Genomic DNA, 14,872 nt, shown 5'->3' with positions numbered 1-14,872 from the left:
TCTAATCAGCTGTGGGGCATGTACATATGATGCTGGTTCCCATGAATTCTCAGATTCATCATATCCTTTCCATTCTACTAAATAAAACAGACGTCCACTAATTCTTTTTGAGTCTTTTATGCTTTTCACTTCATATTCTAGATTTCCCTTAATTGGTATGGGTGGAGGTGGTGGTTCAGGTCGGGTTTTTGGGTTGTACGGCTTAAGCAAGGACACATGGAATGTAGTATGTACTGGATATTCTTTTGGTAAATCTAATTTTACTGTTACCGGGTTTACTATGGCAGTTATACTAAAGGGTCCAATGAAACTTGGTTGCAGCTTTCGGGATCCCTCTATGTTTAGGTTCTTTGTGGAGAGCCATACCTTGTCACCAATTTTATACATTGGGGCCTCAGATCTGTGTTTGTCTGCTTGTCTTTTCATGCTTTCCTTGTACTTTAATAAATGTTTCCTGGCTTTGTCTTGTATGTCACCTAACCTCGTTAGTCTATCCGTTACTGTAGGCAACAGGGACTCTTCTAACAAAATGGGTATAGCTCTTGGATGATACCCCTGCAAGAAATAGAATGGTGAGCAAAGTAGAGCTGAATGCTCAGTATTATTATAAACAAACTCCGCTACAGGGAGAGCTTCCACCCATTCACTAGAATAATCAGCCAATAAACAACGTAGCGTTTGAAGTAAGGTTTGGTTCAGTCGTTCAGTCTGTCCATCTGTCTCTGGGTGGAAAGCAGTGGATAATGCCACATCTATTTTCAGTTTTTCACATCATTTTTTCCAAAATCTAGAGTTGAACTGGCTCCCTCGATCTGACACCACTTTGCTTGGCAAACCATGTAAACGCACAATTTCCCTTATAAAAATATCGGCAAATTCTGCCGCCGTGGGTAATTTCCGTAATGGTACAAAATGTGCCATTTTAGATAAAAAATCCACTATAACCAACACTGTTGTGAAGGATTTTACAGGTGGTAAGCCTACAATAAAGTCTACGCTCACAGTGTGCCAAGGTTGCTTGGGTATTGGCATTGGTATTAACAAGCCGTCAGGGGCCTTATGAGAAGATTTATGTCTTGCACAAATTGGACAGGTAGTGACAAATTGCTTAATGTCCTTTCTTATAGTGTCCCACCAAAAGTGTTTTTGCACATTTTCCAGGGTTTTTACCCAACCAGGGTGACCTGCCAACGGTGAGGCGTGATGCCAAATTATCACCTGTGTTTGTAATTCAGAGGTGGGCACTAACAGCATGTTGTCGTGAGACAATAAACCTCGTTGTATTGTGTTATGGGAATCCTTTACCCAATCCTGAGGTGCTATTTGCATGTGTGCATTATATAGATCTGTGATGAAATCCTTCTGTTGTACTGGTGCCAAAAACTTTTGGGGAGGAATAATGGGTTCTCCTATTTTATCTTGTTTCATGTCTGAGGTATGTCCGTATCTAGATAACACATCAGATTGAATTTGTTGTGCACCTGGTCTATAGGTTATAACAAAGTCAAATGTGCTAAAAAAATTTAACCAGCGCATCTGACGTGGTGTTAGTGCTTTAAGTGATCCAAAAAACTGTAGGTTCTTATGGTCAGAAAAGATTGTAACTGGGTACTTGGCTCCCATTAAATGATGCCTCCATTCTGAAAAGGCTACTTTGATAGCTAGTAGTTCCCTTTCAGCCACAGTGTAATTTTGTTCAGCTGGTAATAACTTTTTGGAATAGAAGGCTATAGGATGTAACTGGCCATCTACTATATCTCGTTGAGAGAGAACTCCTCCTAAAGCTACTTGTGAAGCATCCGCTTCAACAAAAAAGGGCAAGTCAGGATCAGGATGTTTCAGAATTGGGGCTGAAGTGAACTTTTGTTTTAGGAGTTGAAAGGCGTGTGCCGCCTCATCAGTCCAAAGAAATCGTTGCCCTTTCCGCAACAAGGTAGTTATTGGGGCCGCAATGTCTGCAAAATGTGCAATAAACCTCCTATAAAAATTGGCGAAACCCAGAAATTTCTGAATATCTTTTACAGAGGATGGTTCTGGCCAATCAGCAATAGCACTGATTTTCTTTACATCCATAGTTATTCCTTGAGGTGACAGGCAGTATCCTAAAAAGTCCACCTTGCTGACATTAAAAGTACACTTTTCTAACTTAGCAAAAAGATGATTTTCTTTTAACTTTGATAATACTGCACGAACATGTTGGGTATGTTCTTCTGAGTTCTTAGAGTAAATGAGGATGTCGTCTATGTATACTATGACACAAACGTCCAGGAATTCGTGTAGGACCTCATTTATAAAGAACTGAAAGGCCGCAGGGGCATTACATAACCCAAAGGGCATTACTGTGTACTCAAATAAACCAAACTTTGTCTTGAAAGCTGTCTTCCACTCATCCCCCTCTTTTACTCAGACCAGGTGGTAAGCTCCCCGCAGATCTAGTTTAGTGTATACAGTAGAATGTCTTAATTGATCCAACAACACAGGTATTAGAGGAAGAGGATATTTATTCTTTATTGTAGCCTTATTTAGTCCTCTATAATCGATACACGCGCGCAGGGATTTATCCGGCTTCGGGATAAAAAAGAGTGGAGATGATACCGGAGATGTGGAATGACGGATGAACCCAGACTGTAGTAGGTCATCTAGGTAGGTTCTTAAGTATTTGGTTTCTTCGTCAGTCAAAGCATATACTCTGTTATTAGGTAAAGGGGCCCCTGGGATAAGATCTATACGGCAGTCATAAGACCGATGTGGGGGCAGCACACTAGCCTTTACTGGATCAAAGACGTCTTTAAAGTCAGAATATTCAGGAGGGAGACTTGGTTCATCTTGTGTAACACTAGCACAGTGTAATACTGTGCTCTGTTCTGTACCTGCTTCTTGATAGCAATTGGTTCTACAGAAAGAGGAATCCAAAGTAACAGTTCTATTCACCCAGTCAATTTTTGGGTTATGAGTTGTTAACCAGGGTACCCCGAGAATCAAACCAAAATTAGGAGTATCTATCAGATCAAAGCTAATCACCTCTGTGTGCCCGTTCTGACAGACCATAACAAGTGGACTTGTTTGTTTTGTGATTAATCCAGAGGTCAATTCTGACCCATCCACTGCACATACTGCTTCTGGACAAGGCTTTAGGCACATAGGAAGTCCTAAGTTTTCAGCTAACTTATTATCCACAAAATTTCCTGTCGCGCCTGAGTCCAGTAGGACAGGGAGAGAATGCCTCACTTGGGTAGTAACAATTAAAACGACCTGAATTATGAAATGTCTAGGTATGTGCGGTACCATGAAGGCTGCAGCATTAGAGGTTTGATTAAGATGTTTTCTCGAACAAGTAACCTCTCCCCTTGTCGAGCTTAATCGTTTCCCGATTCAGTTGAGGAGGTGGAGGAAACAGCACCCTTTTGTGGAGTTTTAGGCTTTACTGGACATTCTCTGGCAAAGTGACCTGCCCTGCCGCAATATAAACATAATTGAAGTTTTCTCCTTCTTTCTTTTTCCTCTGATGTGAGTGGACCTCTGAGTGTCCCTATTTGCATAGGCTCAGGTTCATGGAGTTTATTATCTGTGTCTTTCTTCTCGTGTTTAATAAAAGTTAACCGTGATTCCAGTTTGTATTTATCACCCTTTCTTTCTCCTAGTCTATATTCTAATTTCACAACTAAATCTACAATGTCCGAATAGTCTTCTGGCAAATCAACGATATGAGCCAGCGCGTCTTTTAACTCGTCTCTCAAACCTTTATAAAAAAGGGAGACACGCTTTCCTTCTGGCCACTGTGTCTCGGTGAGTAAACGATTAAAACTAGTGAGATAGGTCAATAAATCCTTGTTACCTTGTTTAAGATTTAAAAGCTCATTATCACTTGCCTGCATGAAAGTGTGTTTTGCAAAAAGGCTGGTCATGGTACGTTTAAATTGATTCCAATTATGGAGGATGGGATCATCTCTATCCACGAAAGGAATTGACCAATTGGCTGCTGTGCCACCCAAATAAGACAAGACGAATGCCACTTTCGTAGCATCAGTAGGGAACTGTTGTGGCTTACAAACGAAGTGTAATTGACATTGATGGATAAAAACATGGAATTTGTTACTATCTCCATGAAAACGTTCAGGTGCTGCTAAGGGCACAGCATTAGGAACATTAACAGTAACCTCAACTAGGGGAGGCAAAGTTGTATGTTTTGATGGCGCCCCTGTCTCTGAGGTGGTTTTAAACAAAGGCGTAAAAGCTGTGTTCCACTGAGATCTCCTAAATTTATACCTGCTTAAATCCTGTTTTAAATAGGTATTCTCCATCTTTAATCTCTCTATTTCCTCTTGCATATGTTGTAAGATGCCAGACACTGATTCATTATGAGCCAAGTCCTCATTTAGGGCCTGCGCCATATCCGTGACGTCAATGCCCTCTATTTCTTCCCCGGTATTCATCGTCCACCAGAACTGAAATTTTTTAAGGCTTGTGCTTCTGTCAAAGCCCAGCTCACCTGAGTTCTTGTTCAGTTCTGATGGAGGTTGAAGACAATCCGACCCCACCCTGAAACTGCTTGTTCCAGCACACTAGTTTTTAACACAGTGCACTAAGAACAGAAGCTCAAGGGTAGGGGGGAAGTGGATAAAATAAAAAAGAGAGACAACACCGTTCTTGCGTTTCCACTGTTGAAGTGCTGCACAAATCTGCGGCCCTTTCTGACTTCTGTAGAAACTGATGCCTAATGAAACATAAACAAAGAACAGATAAGTGCAACCTATTCCTAAATGGGTTCCTGACTATCCCTTTATTTATTAGAAATTCTCTTCTAAAAGTACCTCTTGGATCCTGGTCTCGAGTTTCCAGGTTTGGAATGTGTTACTGCTCTGGGATGTGCTTTCTATTACTGTAAAGCTTCTAAAACATTAAACAAATACCGTTATCAGAATTACCAATATCAAACATTCATCTTAATATAACTAAAGCCTAAATTCCCAATAGCAGACTCACTTTTCCCATATCTCCAGAATCTTTTGGAAAACAAATACTGTACTTTTACATCAAAATACAGCATGTAATTTGTGCAAGTCCTTGATTTACTGTTTGCCTTACTGTTAATGGTTTCCACTGTTCGATTCTTAAAAGTTCCATAAAAAAAAAAACAATGTTTGTTTCACAAACCTCCGCAAGGTATTCTTGCAACAAAGAGCCTGAATCACAATGTTCGTGGAAGGTATCTTGCTTCAAACCGTCCACACACGAATCCAGAAATTGTTGTCAAAGTTCCTTCAGGTAATAAAAAGTTTTGCACTTACTTGTTGCTGGCAAGAGATACTGATCAGTCTAACCTTGTCTTCTTTCTCTTTTGCAGGTTGTTTGTAGGAGAGAGGCTGAGGCAAGGAGGAACCGGAAACCAGAAGAAGGAAGAGCCAGCAGCTGCGCCCATTGAAGCCAATGAAAGTCTGTAGAGAGCAGGAGTGCCAGCGCCGAGGGATCTGTACTCAGGTAAGCGGGAGGTAGACGAGCACAAGCACTGGGTGAGGCTCGGGGGCTGCCTTTTATAGACAGGGCTGGGTGTGGTTCGAAGAGCTGGGTGTGGTTTGAAGGGCTGGGTGTGGTCCTCACATGCTGCACATGTTCTTGAAAGGTGAGCAGAGCTGGGTGTGGTTTGAAGGGCTGGGTGTGGTCCTCACATGCTGCACATGTTCTTGAAAGGTGTGCAGAGTTTCAGTTATTATGCAAATGAGTTGAATTAACACATGGCCTAGGGAGGAGTGTTTTAAAGAAGCCTTGGTAAAAGCAAGGCCCAATGTGTAAACAAAACAGCACATTAAACAACATACACAGAAGCCTAAGGGGGGGGAAGGTGAGATAACAAGAAAGGGTTTGAATAGTAAGTTTAAAAGGGAGCTATTACAGAACCCACTAGTGCAGTGAGAGGGGACATGCTCTTTGCTGTGCACAAACCCTAACACCTGGTGACTAGATCAATTGATGTACCTACTATCTCTGCCTCAAAACCACGTTATTCGGGAAACCCAAACAAGTTAAAAGAAGTTCTCGATTCCTTAACAGTATATTTTGCTTTTCGACCCTCTCAGTTTACCCAGGAGAAGAACAAGGTTGGTTATTTGATAAGCTCCCTGTCTGGTCCAGCCCTAGCCTGGGCAACCCCCTTGGTAGCCACCAATGACTCCTTATTATCTAACTATTCAGATTTTCTTCAAGCCTTTAAACAAATGTTCGAATGACCTGGACTGGAAGCTGCTGCTGAAGAGGTGTTATGTGAGATACAACAAGGGAATCAGGATGTCCTGACTTACATAACTTGTTTCAAACAACTAGCAGCTGAAACCACGTGTGTTGAACCTACTTTGGTGACACACTTTCGTTGAGGGTTACGATACAAAATAAAAGATGAACTGGTACATTCCATCCAGGCATCATCATTGAAGGAACTAATGGATGTGGCACTTAATATCGAGTTTTGTTTACAAGAGCATAGATTGGGGAAATTAAGGTCCAGGTTTCCGTCCCAGCCTGTGTATATGTGCCCCTCTGCACGTCGTCCTGAAGAGGATCGATAAAAAAATACAGTTTCTACAGATGAAGAACCTATGCAAATAGATGTTGCTCGTGGACCGTTATCTGAAGCAGAGCGAGAAAACAGATGACACAAAGGCTTGTGTCTATATTGTGGCAGTCCGGGGCATTTAATTTGATTGTGTCCAGTCCGTCCCATTAGACCTTTGGGAAACGCCAACTCCTATCCCCTGTGAGAAGGAAGGGGACGGAAAGCATTGGGATACCTTCTATCTGCTCCTCCAGAGAAAGTACCACAGCTCTCTTTAAATTCTCAGTGATTCTATCTGCAGTGTCCTAAGCAGGAAGAACAAATATTTGCATTATTGGATTGTGGAGCCAGTGGAATGTTCGTAGATGAGAACTGGGCTAAGGAAAAAGGAATACCCCGTGCTCCTAAAGAGGTTCCAGAGCATGTTCAAACAGTTGATGGCTCTCCCTTAACTTCCGGCCCAGTGGTGGATACCACTCCAAGTCTTTGCCTGCAATTCGGAAAACATAAGGAAGATGTTGCCTTTGACTTGATATCTTCCCCTAACCATACAATGATTCTGGGTATGCCTTGGCTAACACAACACAATCCATATTTCAACTGGGAAACAAGGACCATATCACTTTCATCCCACTTTTGTCAAGTACATTGCTATCCAACAGATTCTTATTGGTCTCAAAGAGGGTACATTTTTTCTTCCACTGATGCAAGCAGTACTATCATCTGATTCAAGGGGTACCCAGATGTTACCAGGATTACTCCGACGTGTTCAAGAAACCTCAAAGACCTATTTTGCCTCCTCATCGGGAGTATGACTGCACTACTGCTGTGATACCTGGGGAGGTGGTTCCATTTGGAAGAATGTATTCCATATCAGAGAAAGAAAGGAAGGCTCTTAAGGAATACTTAGAAGAAAACAGGCAAAGTGGCTTGATTGTTCCCTCTAAATCACCTGCTGGGGCTCCTCTTTTCCTGGTACCAAAGAAGACTAAAGATCTACGTCCCTTTATTGACTTTCAAGGGTTAAATAAGATTACCATCAAGGATAGGTATCCCCTACCTCTCATTAAGGATGTTTTGGAAGCAGTCCAAGGGGCCACGATTTTTACCAAGTTAGATTTGTGGGGTGCCTATCATCAGTTACGAATCAAGGAAGGAGATGAATGGAAGACTACTTTCCGTACCCCGGTAGGTAATCTTTAATATCGCGTCATGCCTTTTGGTCTGACTAATGCACCTTCCATATTCCAAAGATTTATGGATTCAATTTTTCTCAGATCTTTTGAATCAAAGTGTTATAGTCTATCTGGATGGCATTCCGATATATTCTCATTGTCCCGAATATCATGTGCGTCACGTTCTGGAAAGACTCTGACAGAACAATCTATATTGTAAGCCCGAGAAGTGCGAGTTCAAGAAGACTAAGGTATATTATCTTGGTTTCTGTATCAATCAAGTTGGCATTTCTATGGATCCAGAAAAAGTACAAGCCATACTAGATTGGCCATCTCCGACTTCTGTCAAGAAGACACAGTGCTTTTTTAGGGTTATTCAATTTCTATAGACAATTTATAAAGGACAAAAAAGGTCAGATAACCTAGACCATCAAGAAAGAAAACCTAAAGAAAGGTTTTACTTGAACAGAAGAAGCTAAAAGAGCTTTTCAGAATCTAAAACACGCCTTTACAGAATCTCCGATACTACGTCATCCTGACACTATGAAGAAATTTACAGTGGTCACTGATGAATCAGATAGAGCCACTGGAGCTGTGCTATTGCAAAAACAAGATGATGACGACCTAGAACACCCTGGTGGTCATTACAACCCAGGTGGTCGGTGTTAAAGCGGCTTCGAAGGGAAAACGCTCACCTCTACACACCCCACGAGGAACCAGGACACCATGGAACCAGAGCTCCAAATTCTGCCAGCCTTTATCTTCTTGCTCCTCTACCAGGAGCACGAACGCCAGCGGCGAAGACAACGGTGAGTACTGCACCTACGACACAGGGGAGGGAAAAAACAGTGACACACACACGCAACACGCAAAACCCCCACCCTCCCCCACTACAACACACACACAAGTACATGTTGATACATCACAGTTACACCCCCCACCCCCGCTGAAAGAATGCAAGGACAAAAGGAAATGAATCGAATAATTGTGATATATTCACATCAAAAATCAAAAATATATACAAATATATACATTTATACTATATACAATTATATACACCAAGAACACAAGTCCAAGGGATTCCACCATCATAGTCCGTGGATCACTGGGCCCAAAAGGCATGGGCGAGGCCCACACTCAATTCCCGATCAAAACGGAGAGAACACTGCAGGGGCATCAGATAGAAATAAAACAGGCACCCCAGGGGGAGGGGAAGGGGGGGCACCTCAGCCGGTTGAGTGCACGACACCAGATCCATGCCCATTGATGTATCCTGGGGAGTACAAGGCCACAGTCTCACAAGTCTCTACAGTGGGTGGTTTGCCCACTGTTCAATCCTCAGGAGTGCAATGCCACAGTCTCTCAAGTCTCTACAGTGGGTGGTTTGCCCACTGTTCAATCCTGGGGAGTGCAAAGCCACAGTCTCTCAAGTCTCTACAGTGGGTGGTTTGCCCACTGTTCAAACCTGGGGAGTGCAAAGCCACAGTCTCTCAAGTGGATAACAGTCACCACTGGTTCTGGAGGGGGCTTGTGCCCAGAGTGCTTCATCCTGCCAAGGACTGAGGTAGTGGATGTATCTCTCCACTGGTTCTGGAGGGGGCCTTGTGCCCAGAGTGCTTCATCCTGCCAAGGACTGAGGTAGTGGATGTATCTCTCCACTGGTTCTGGAGGGGGCCTTGTGCCCAGAGTGCTTCATCCTCCCTGTGGCAGACTCAGTAGCGTCCAAATCATTTGCGCTGACTGGCCTGCGGGGCTGCTGGCGGCGGTGTCCTGGGCAGCGGTGCTTGTGGTGGTGTCCTTGGCAGCGGTGCTTGTGGTGGCGGTGTCCTGGGCAGCGGTTCAGCTGCTGGCAGTCTTGTTCTGCCCTGCGGGGCTGCTGGCAGCGGTGTCCTGGGCAGCGGTTCAGCTGTTGGCGGTCCTGTCTGTGGCAGCGGGGCTGCTGCTGGCGGTCGCTTCCTGGGCAGCGGGGCTGCTGGTGGTCCTGTCTTTGGCACCGGGGCTGCTGCTGGCGGTCGCTTCCTGGGCAGCGGGGCTGGTGGCGGTGTTGTCCGCCGTGCTGATCTTCCCAGACTTGCTGGTTTTAATGTGCCCCTTTCTCCCCTTGGATGGTGCCGCAGCTGTCTCCACACTCCCAACTGTACCCCTGGTAGCGGCTTTGGTGGGTGGTTTCTTTCCCCTCTCCCGCCGGGCACAGTCCAACTTTTTATGCTTGACAGGTGGGGGACTGTCCGTTCTCTGGCTCCTTGCCACACTGCCTGCCCTGCCGCCTGGTGCACTCCATAATCCGGTGACTACTGGCACCACTAGTCCCGCCGATGTTGTGGCTGAGGTGCTAGGTTGGGACCTGGAGAGTCGGGCCCTAGGAGACTGACGGGGTGGGGGAGGTGATGGAAACAGTTCAAGGCTGGCCAGGAGAAGTTTCTTAGGAACACTGGGACGGGTAGCTGGAGGGGGTTTGGGAGTGGAGGAAGAAGTAGTGGTTGTAGGCGGTGTACATTTGGTGACTTTGGATGAAGGTGCATGGGCTAGAGGCTGTCGTGAAGTGGATGGCTGTTGGGTGGGTCTGTGGCTGCGTTTGTGTACCTTGGGAGGTGGTCTCACAGACACACTGGGAGAGGACACAGGGGATGTGTGAATGGTAGTGGGGGTGGTGAGTGCACGTGAGCGGGGTGTGGTGGTGGGTGTGCTGGTGATGGAGGTAGTGGCTGAGGAGACGAGACAAGGAGGGAGACGAGGAGGAGGGGGACGCAGTGGATGTTGGTGTGTCTGCATGTGTGTGATGCTTGAGTGAGTGCCTGTGGGATGTGTGATGCTTATGTTTGCCAGAGCTTCCCTTGTGTGTTGAGGTGTGTGCATGCCGGTCTGATGGTGTGCTTGGGATAGGCTGAGGTACAGGGGTGTGGGTCTGGGTGGAGGAAGTTGGAGGGGGGAGGCAAGAGACAGGGACAATGGCTGCCATCAGTGCTGAGGCCAGAGTCTGAAAAGCTCGCTGAAGGGCTGCCTGACCAGAGTGAATGCCCTCCAGGAATGCATTGGTTTGTTGCAACTGCCTCTCTACACCCTGGATGGCATTCAAAATGGTAGACTGCCCAACAGTGAGGGACCTGAGGAGGTCAATGGCCTCCTCAATGAGGGCAGCAGGGGTGACGGGGCAGGGGCTGAGGTGCCTGGGGCGAAGGCAATGCCCACCCTCCTGGGTGAGCGGGCACGGGGCAAAGGCTGAAGGCCTGCTGGGAGGGCAGTGGCGGCTGTACCTGTAGATGCGGGGGGCACAGATGGGGCCGCCACCGCAAGGGAGCTCCCATAAGAGGAGGAGTCTGTCTCGCTGGTGTCAGCTCCCGTCCCCGCCGTGGAGCTCCCTTCGCCCTCTGTCCCACTGGTGAATTCGGAGTCCATAGTCCAGGGCCATGTGGAATGCAGCTCCCTCCTGCTCCGGTGCCACTGCTCTTCCGCCTGATGATGCTAATGCACACAAGTACAGGGAGACCTGAAAAAGGTGGCGGGGGGAGACAGAAGAAAAACATGTTCAGTGCATTCAGCCCCCTGCACTATGCTGTGCACTTGGGCTCCACTATTCCATCCCTGGGACATTGCTTACAAGGCTATGGCCGATTTCTTCACACATGGATGTTACAGGAGCCTGACTAGGTGTAGTTGGCACTGTACAGAGTTGGGGTGAGGTGCCACAGGGCCTGCCTGAAAAAGGGAACTTAACTAGCAAACTCGTCCTGGCCTAGGGGAACCCACAGCCCATCCGCCCACCCAGACACCTAAAATGCACACTGAATCAGCAGAATGAGAGTGTACTCACCCCCTTGGGTCTGCTGTGATGTCCTCAAGCGCCAGTCCAAGTCCGGATACACCTCCGCCAGGAGCCTGAACATCAGGGGGGTCATGGTGCGACGGGCACCCCCCACGTTGGGAGGCCATCCCCAGCTGGGCCTCCGCCGTCTTCTTGCTCCAGCGGCAAATGTCCTCCCATCTTTTATGGCAGTGGGTGCTCCGTCTGTGGTAGACCCCCAGGCTCCGGACTTCCTTGGCGATGGCACGCCAGATGTCCTTCTTCTGGTGGGCGCTGACCTAGAGGAATTGTACAGGAGAAAAGAGAAGTAATTACCAACTGCACCGTCACAGTCATTGGCCCGCATCCCTACCCTTGCCATGACGCACATGCGCTCACTGTCGTTTCATGCACGCCTCATTCTCACTCCCCCCTATCTTTCATCCACCCCACTCCACACAGGCATTGCCCCTACAGCATGCTCATAGTGTACTTACCTGTTTATCTGGAGGACCTTAGAGTAGCGTGTTCTGGGGAGGACCCCATCCACTAATTTTTCCAACTCCTCTGTGCTGAAGGCAGTGGCCCTTTCCCCAGACACACGAGCCATTGTCTCTTCCAGACTGAGGTCACAGCAGCACTTGCAGTGTAGGTCCTCTCCTGTCGAAGATCAGGTATCGAGTAATTGAACAGATAGAAAATGGCGGTCACTTCTGCGGTGGTGCGTACCGTCACCGCCGGCGTACATCGTCATTGGCTCCTGGACCCATAGGGCCCAATGTTAACCAATGCAGAATTGCGCCGCGGTCTTCAACCGCCTTCCGCGACGGTGTAGAACGCCAGCGCAGTTACCTCATATCCCTCGTCCAACTTTACAGGTCAGTCATCCGCCATTTCAGGGGCCCAGAGGGCATTATTTTTGACTGTGTCACACATACCTAGGCCTTGCCTAACCACTCATGCAGTCAAATTTCGATTTATGAATATTTTCAGAGTAAGCTGTGTTTACGTACCTCAGAGTTGGTTGACTCTCTGCTCGCTGTTCTTCTCCATAGGCACCGTCCGCTGGGGTATGTGAGGAGATGGCGGCATCCTCCGTTGTACCGACCGTTGGTGGACCTATCGACAATGGAGGAAAGACATGTGATCATCACCTACAGGCTTGGTCGTGCCACAATCCAGGAACTGTGTGCCCAATTGGAGCCAGACCTGAAGTCAGCTATCCGCCATCCCACAGGAATCCCCCCTCAAGTGCAGGTGCTGTCAGTACTCCATTTCCTTGCAAGTGGGTCATTTCAAACAACAGTGGCTATAGCATCAGGGATGTCCCAGCCTATGTTTTCGAACGTGTTGTCAAGAGTGTTGTCTGCCCTGCTGAAACACATGCAGAGCTACATCGTTTTACCTCAGGTGGAGGATTTATCTACAGTGAAAGGTGACTTCTATGCCCTGGGACATATCCCAAACATCATAGGTGCCATTGATGGGACACATGTGGCCTTGGTACCCCCCGCAGGAGTGAACAGGTGTACAGAAACCGGAAGAGTTACCATTCGATGAATGTGCAGATGGTGTGTTTGGCAGACCAGTACATCTCCCATGTTAATGCCAAATTCCCTGGCTCAGTGCATGACGCTTACATCCTGCGGAATAGCAGCATCACTTATGTGATGGGGCAACTCCAGAGGCACCGGGTGTGGCTATTAGGTGAGCACCTGGACCAAAATCAGTGGGAATAGTTGTCTTGGTCTGTGGATGTCCCTATGAGTCAGTGTGTGTCTAACAGTTGTCCCTCGCCATTTGCAGGTGATTCTGGTTACCCCAACCTGTCATGGCTACTGACCCCAGTGAGGAATCCCAGGACAAGGGCAGAGGAACGCTACAATGAGGCCCATGGGTGAACTAGGAGGATTATAGAGCGGACCTTCGGCCTCCTGAAGGCCAGGTTCCGATGCCTCCATATGACAGGTGGTTCCCTATTCTACTCACCAAAGAAGGTGTGCCAGATCATCGTGGCCTGCTGTATGCTTCACAACTTGGCTTTGCGATGGCAGGTGCTTTTTCTACAGGAGGATGGTCCAGATGCAGCTGTGGACCCTGTGGACAGTGAAGACGAGGAAGCAGAAGAAGAGGACATCGACAACAGGAACACGATGATCCTGCAATACTTCCAGTGAGACACAGGTAGGAAGACAACACTGCCTGCTGCATCTGATTTTAATCCACTGCCTCTCATCTGTCTGCCATTTTCACCCAGTGTATGGTCACTGAGTTGTCACTTTCCCTTACGATTTCACAGATGTGGGTCCCACAGTGTGACATCTGCTTTGTTTCCTCATGGACTAGAGCTGTGTGACATAGCTATGTTGACATTACATTTGAAAGAGCATTTTGCCACTGTAATTGCTAATACACTATTTCAAAATCACAGACAGACTCCTGATTGTTTTGTGTTTTAAGGGTGTTTATTTAAGTGCTCAATGTTGGAGGGGGTTGCAAAATGGTGAGGGGTGATGGTGGAGGAATGTCCATGGCAGAGTCCAGTCTATTAGTCTCACAGGTGCATTGTCCAAAGGGGCACATGAAGTGGAGCTGGGGCAGTTTAAGGATGGGCAGGGTGACAAGGTGGGACAAAAGGATGACAATCAGGGTGGTCTCATTTCTTGGCGGGGGTCTTGGCATCGTTCTCTGTCTTTGTCCTGGATCTCAGGGACCGTTTGCGGGGTGGTTCTCCCTCTGCAGGGGGTGGGGTGGTGGTGTGGTGGTCCTGTGGCGGTGCCTCCTGTCCACTAGCGCCGGTGGAGGTGGTGGGCAGTTCATCGTCCAGGCTAGTGTCAGGGGCTCCTTGTTTTGCCACAGTGTCCCTCCTGATGTTGAGGAGTTCCGTCAGCACCCCTACAATGGTGTCCAGGGTGGAATTGATGGATCTGAGTTCCTCCATGAAGCCCAAATACTGTTCCTCCTGCAGCCGCTGGGTCTCCTGTCAAACAGCTTTCACTTGCAGAAAGTGAAGTTTATCTGTTTTCCTTCACGCAACTTCTAAAACTTGGCTCCTGCATGCAGGGAGCTGCTATATTAAGCAGCTCCCTGCTTGTTGGAGCAATGCCCGCTCCTGCAGGATGCCAGTTAGGACCGTGGGGTCCTTAAGGCTCTCCTCGAGGTCCTGTCACTCTCTCACTTTTCCATCTCATAATGGGATGGAAGAGAGAGCGAGAGAGATTGTTATTGCAATGGTTACTCCATGAAATTACTTCAAAGCGTTAAACTAGTAAGATGTTTTGTACGAACGTTATAGTAATGTTTTGATGGATATCAGACCATGGTCACTTCTGGCCTAATGGCAAATCTCTTGAACTGTCACTCAGGAGG

The 14,872-nt window shown here is 47.1% G+C and overlaps 1 long non-coding RNA gene across 1 annotated transcript in view; it reads left to right on the top strand.

The window, feature by feature from the left end:
• LOC138258646 (uncharacterized) overlaps positions 1 to 14,872 on the top strand; it is a 243,092-nt gene that overhangs the window by 86,736 nt on the left and 141,484 nt on the right. The window contains exon 3 of the long non-coding RNA XR_011198479.1: positions 5,345 to 5,478. This is a non-coding gene — a long non-coding RNA (uncharacterized lncRNA). The remainder of the gene's footprint in view (positions 1 to 5,344; positions 5,479 to 14,872) is intronic.

Source organism: Pleurodeles waltl, chromosome 9, assembly GCF_031143425.1.
Source record: "Pleurodeles waltl isolate 20211129_DDA chromosome 9, aPleWal1.hap1.20221129, whole genome shotgun sequence".
In the NCBI taxonomy this organism is placed as follows: Eukaryota; Metazoa; Chordata; class Amphibia; order Caudata; family Salamandridae; genus Pleurodeles; species Pleurodeles waltl.
Note: the sequence above shows the minus strand (reverse complement) of the source record. Positions and strands in the feature narration are given on the sequence as shown.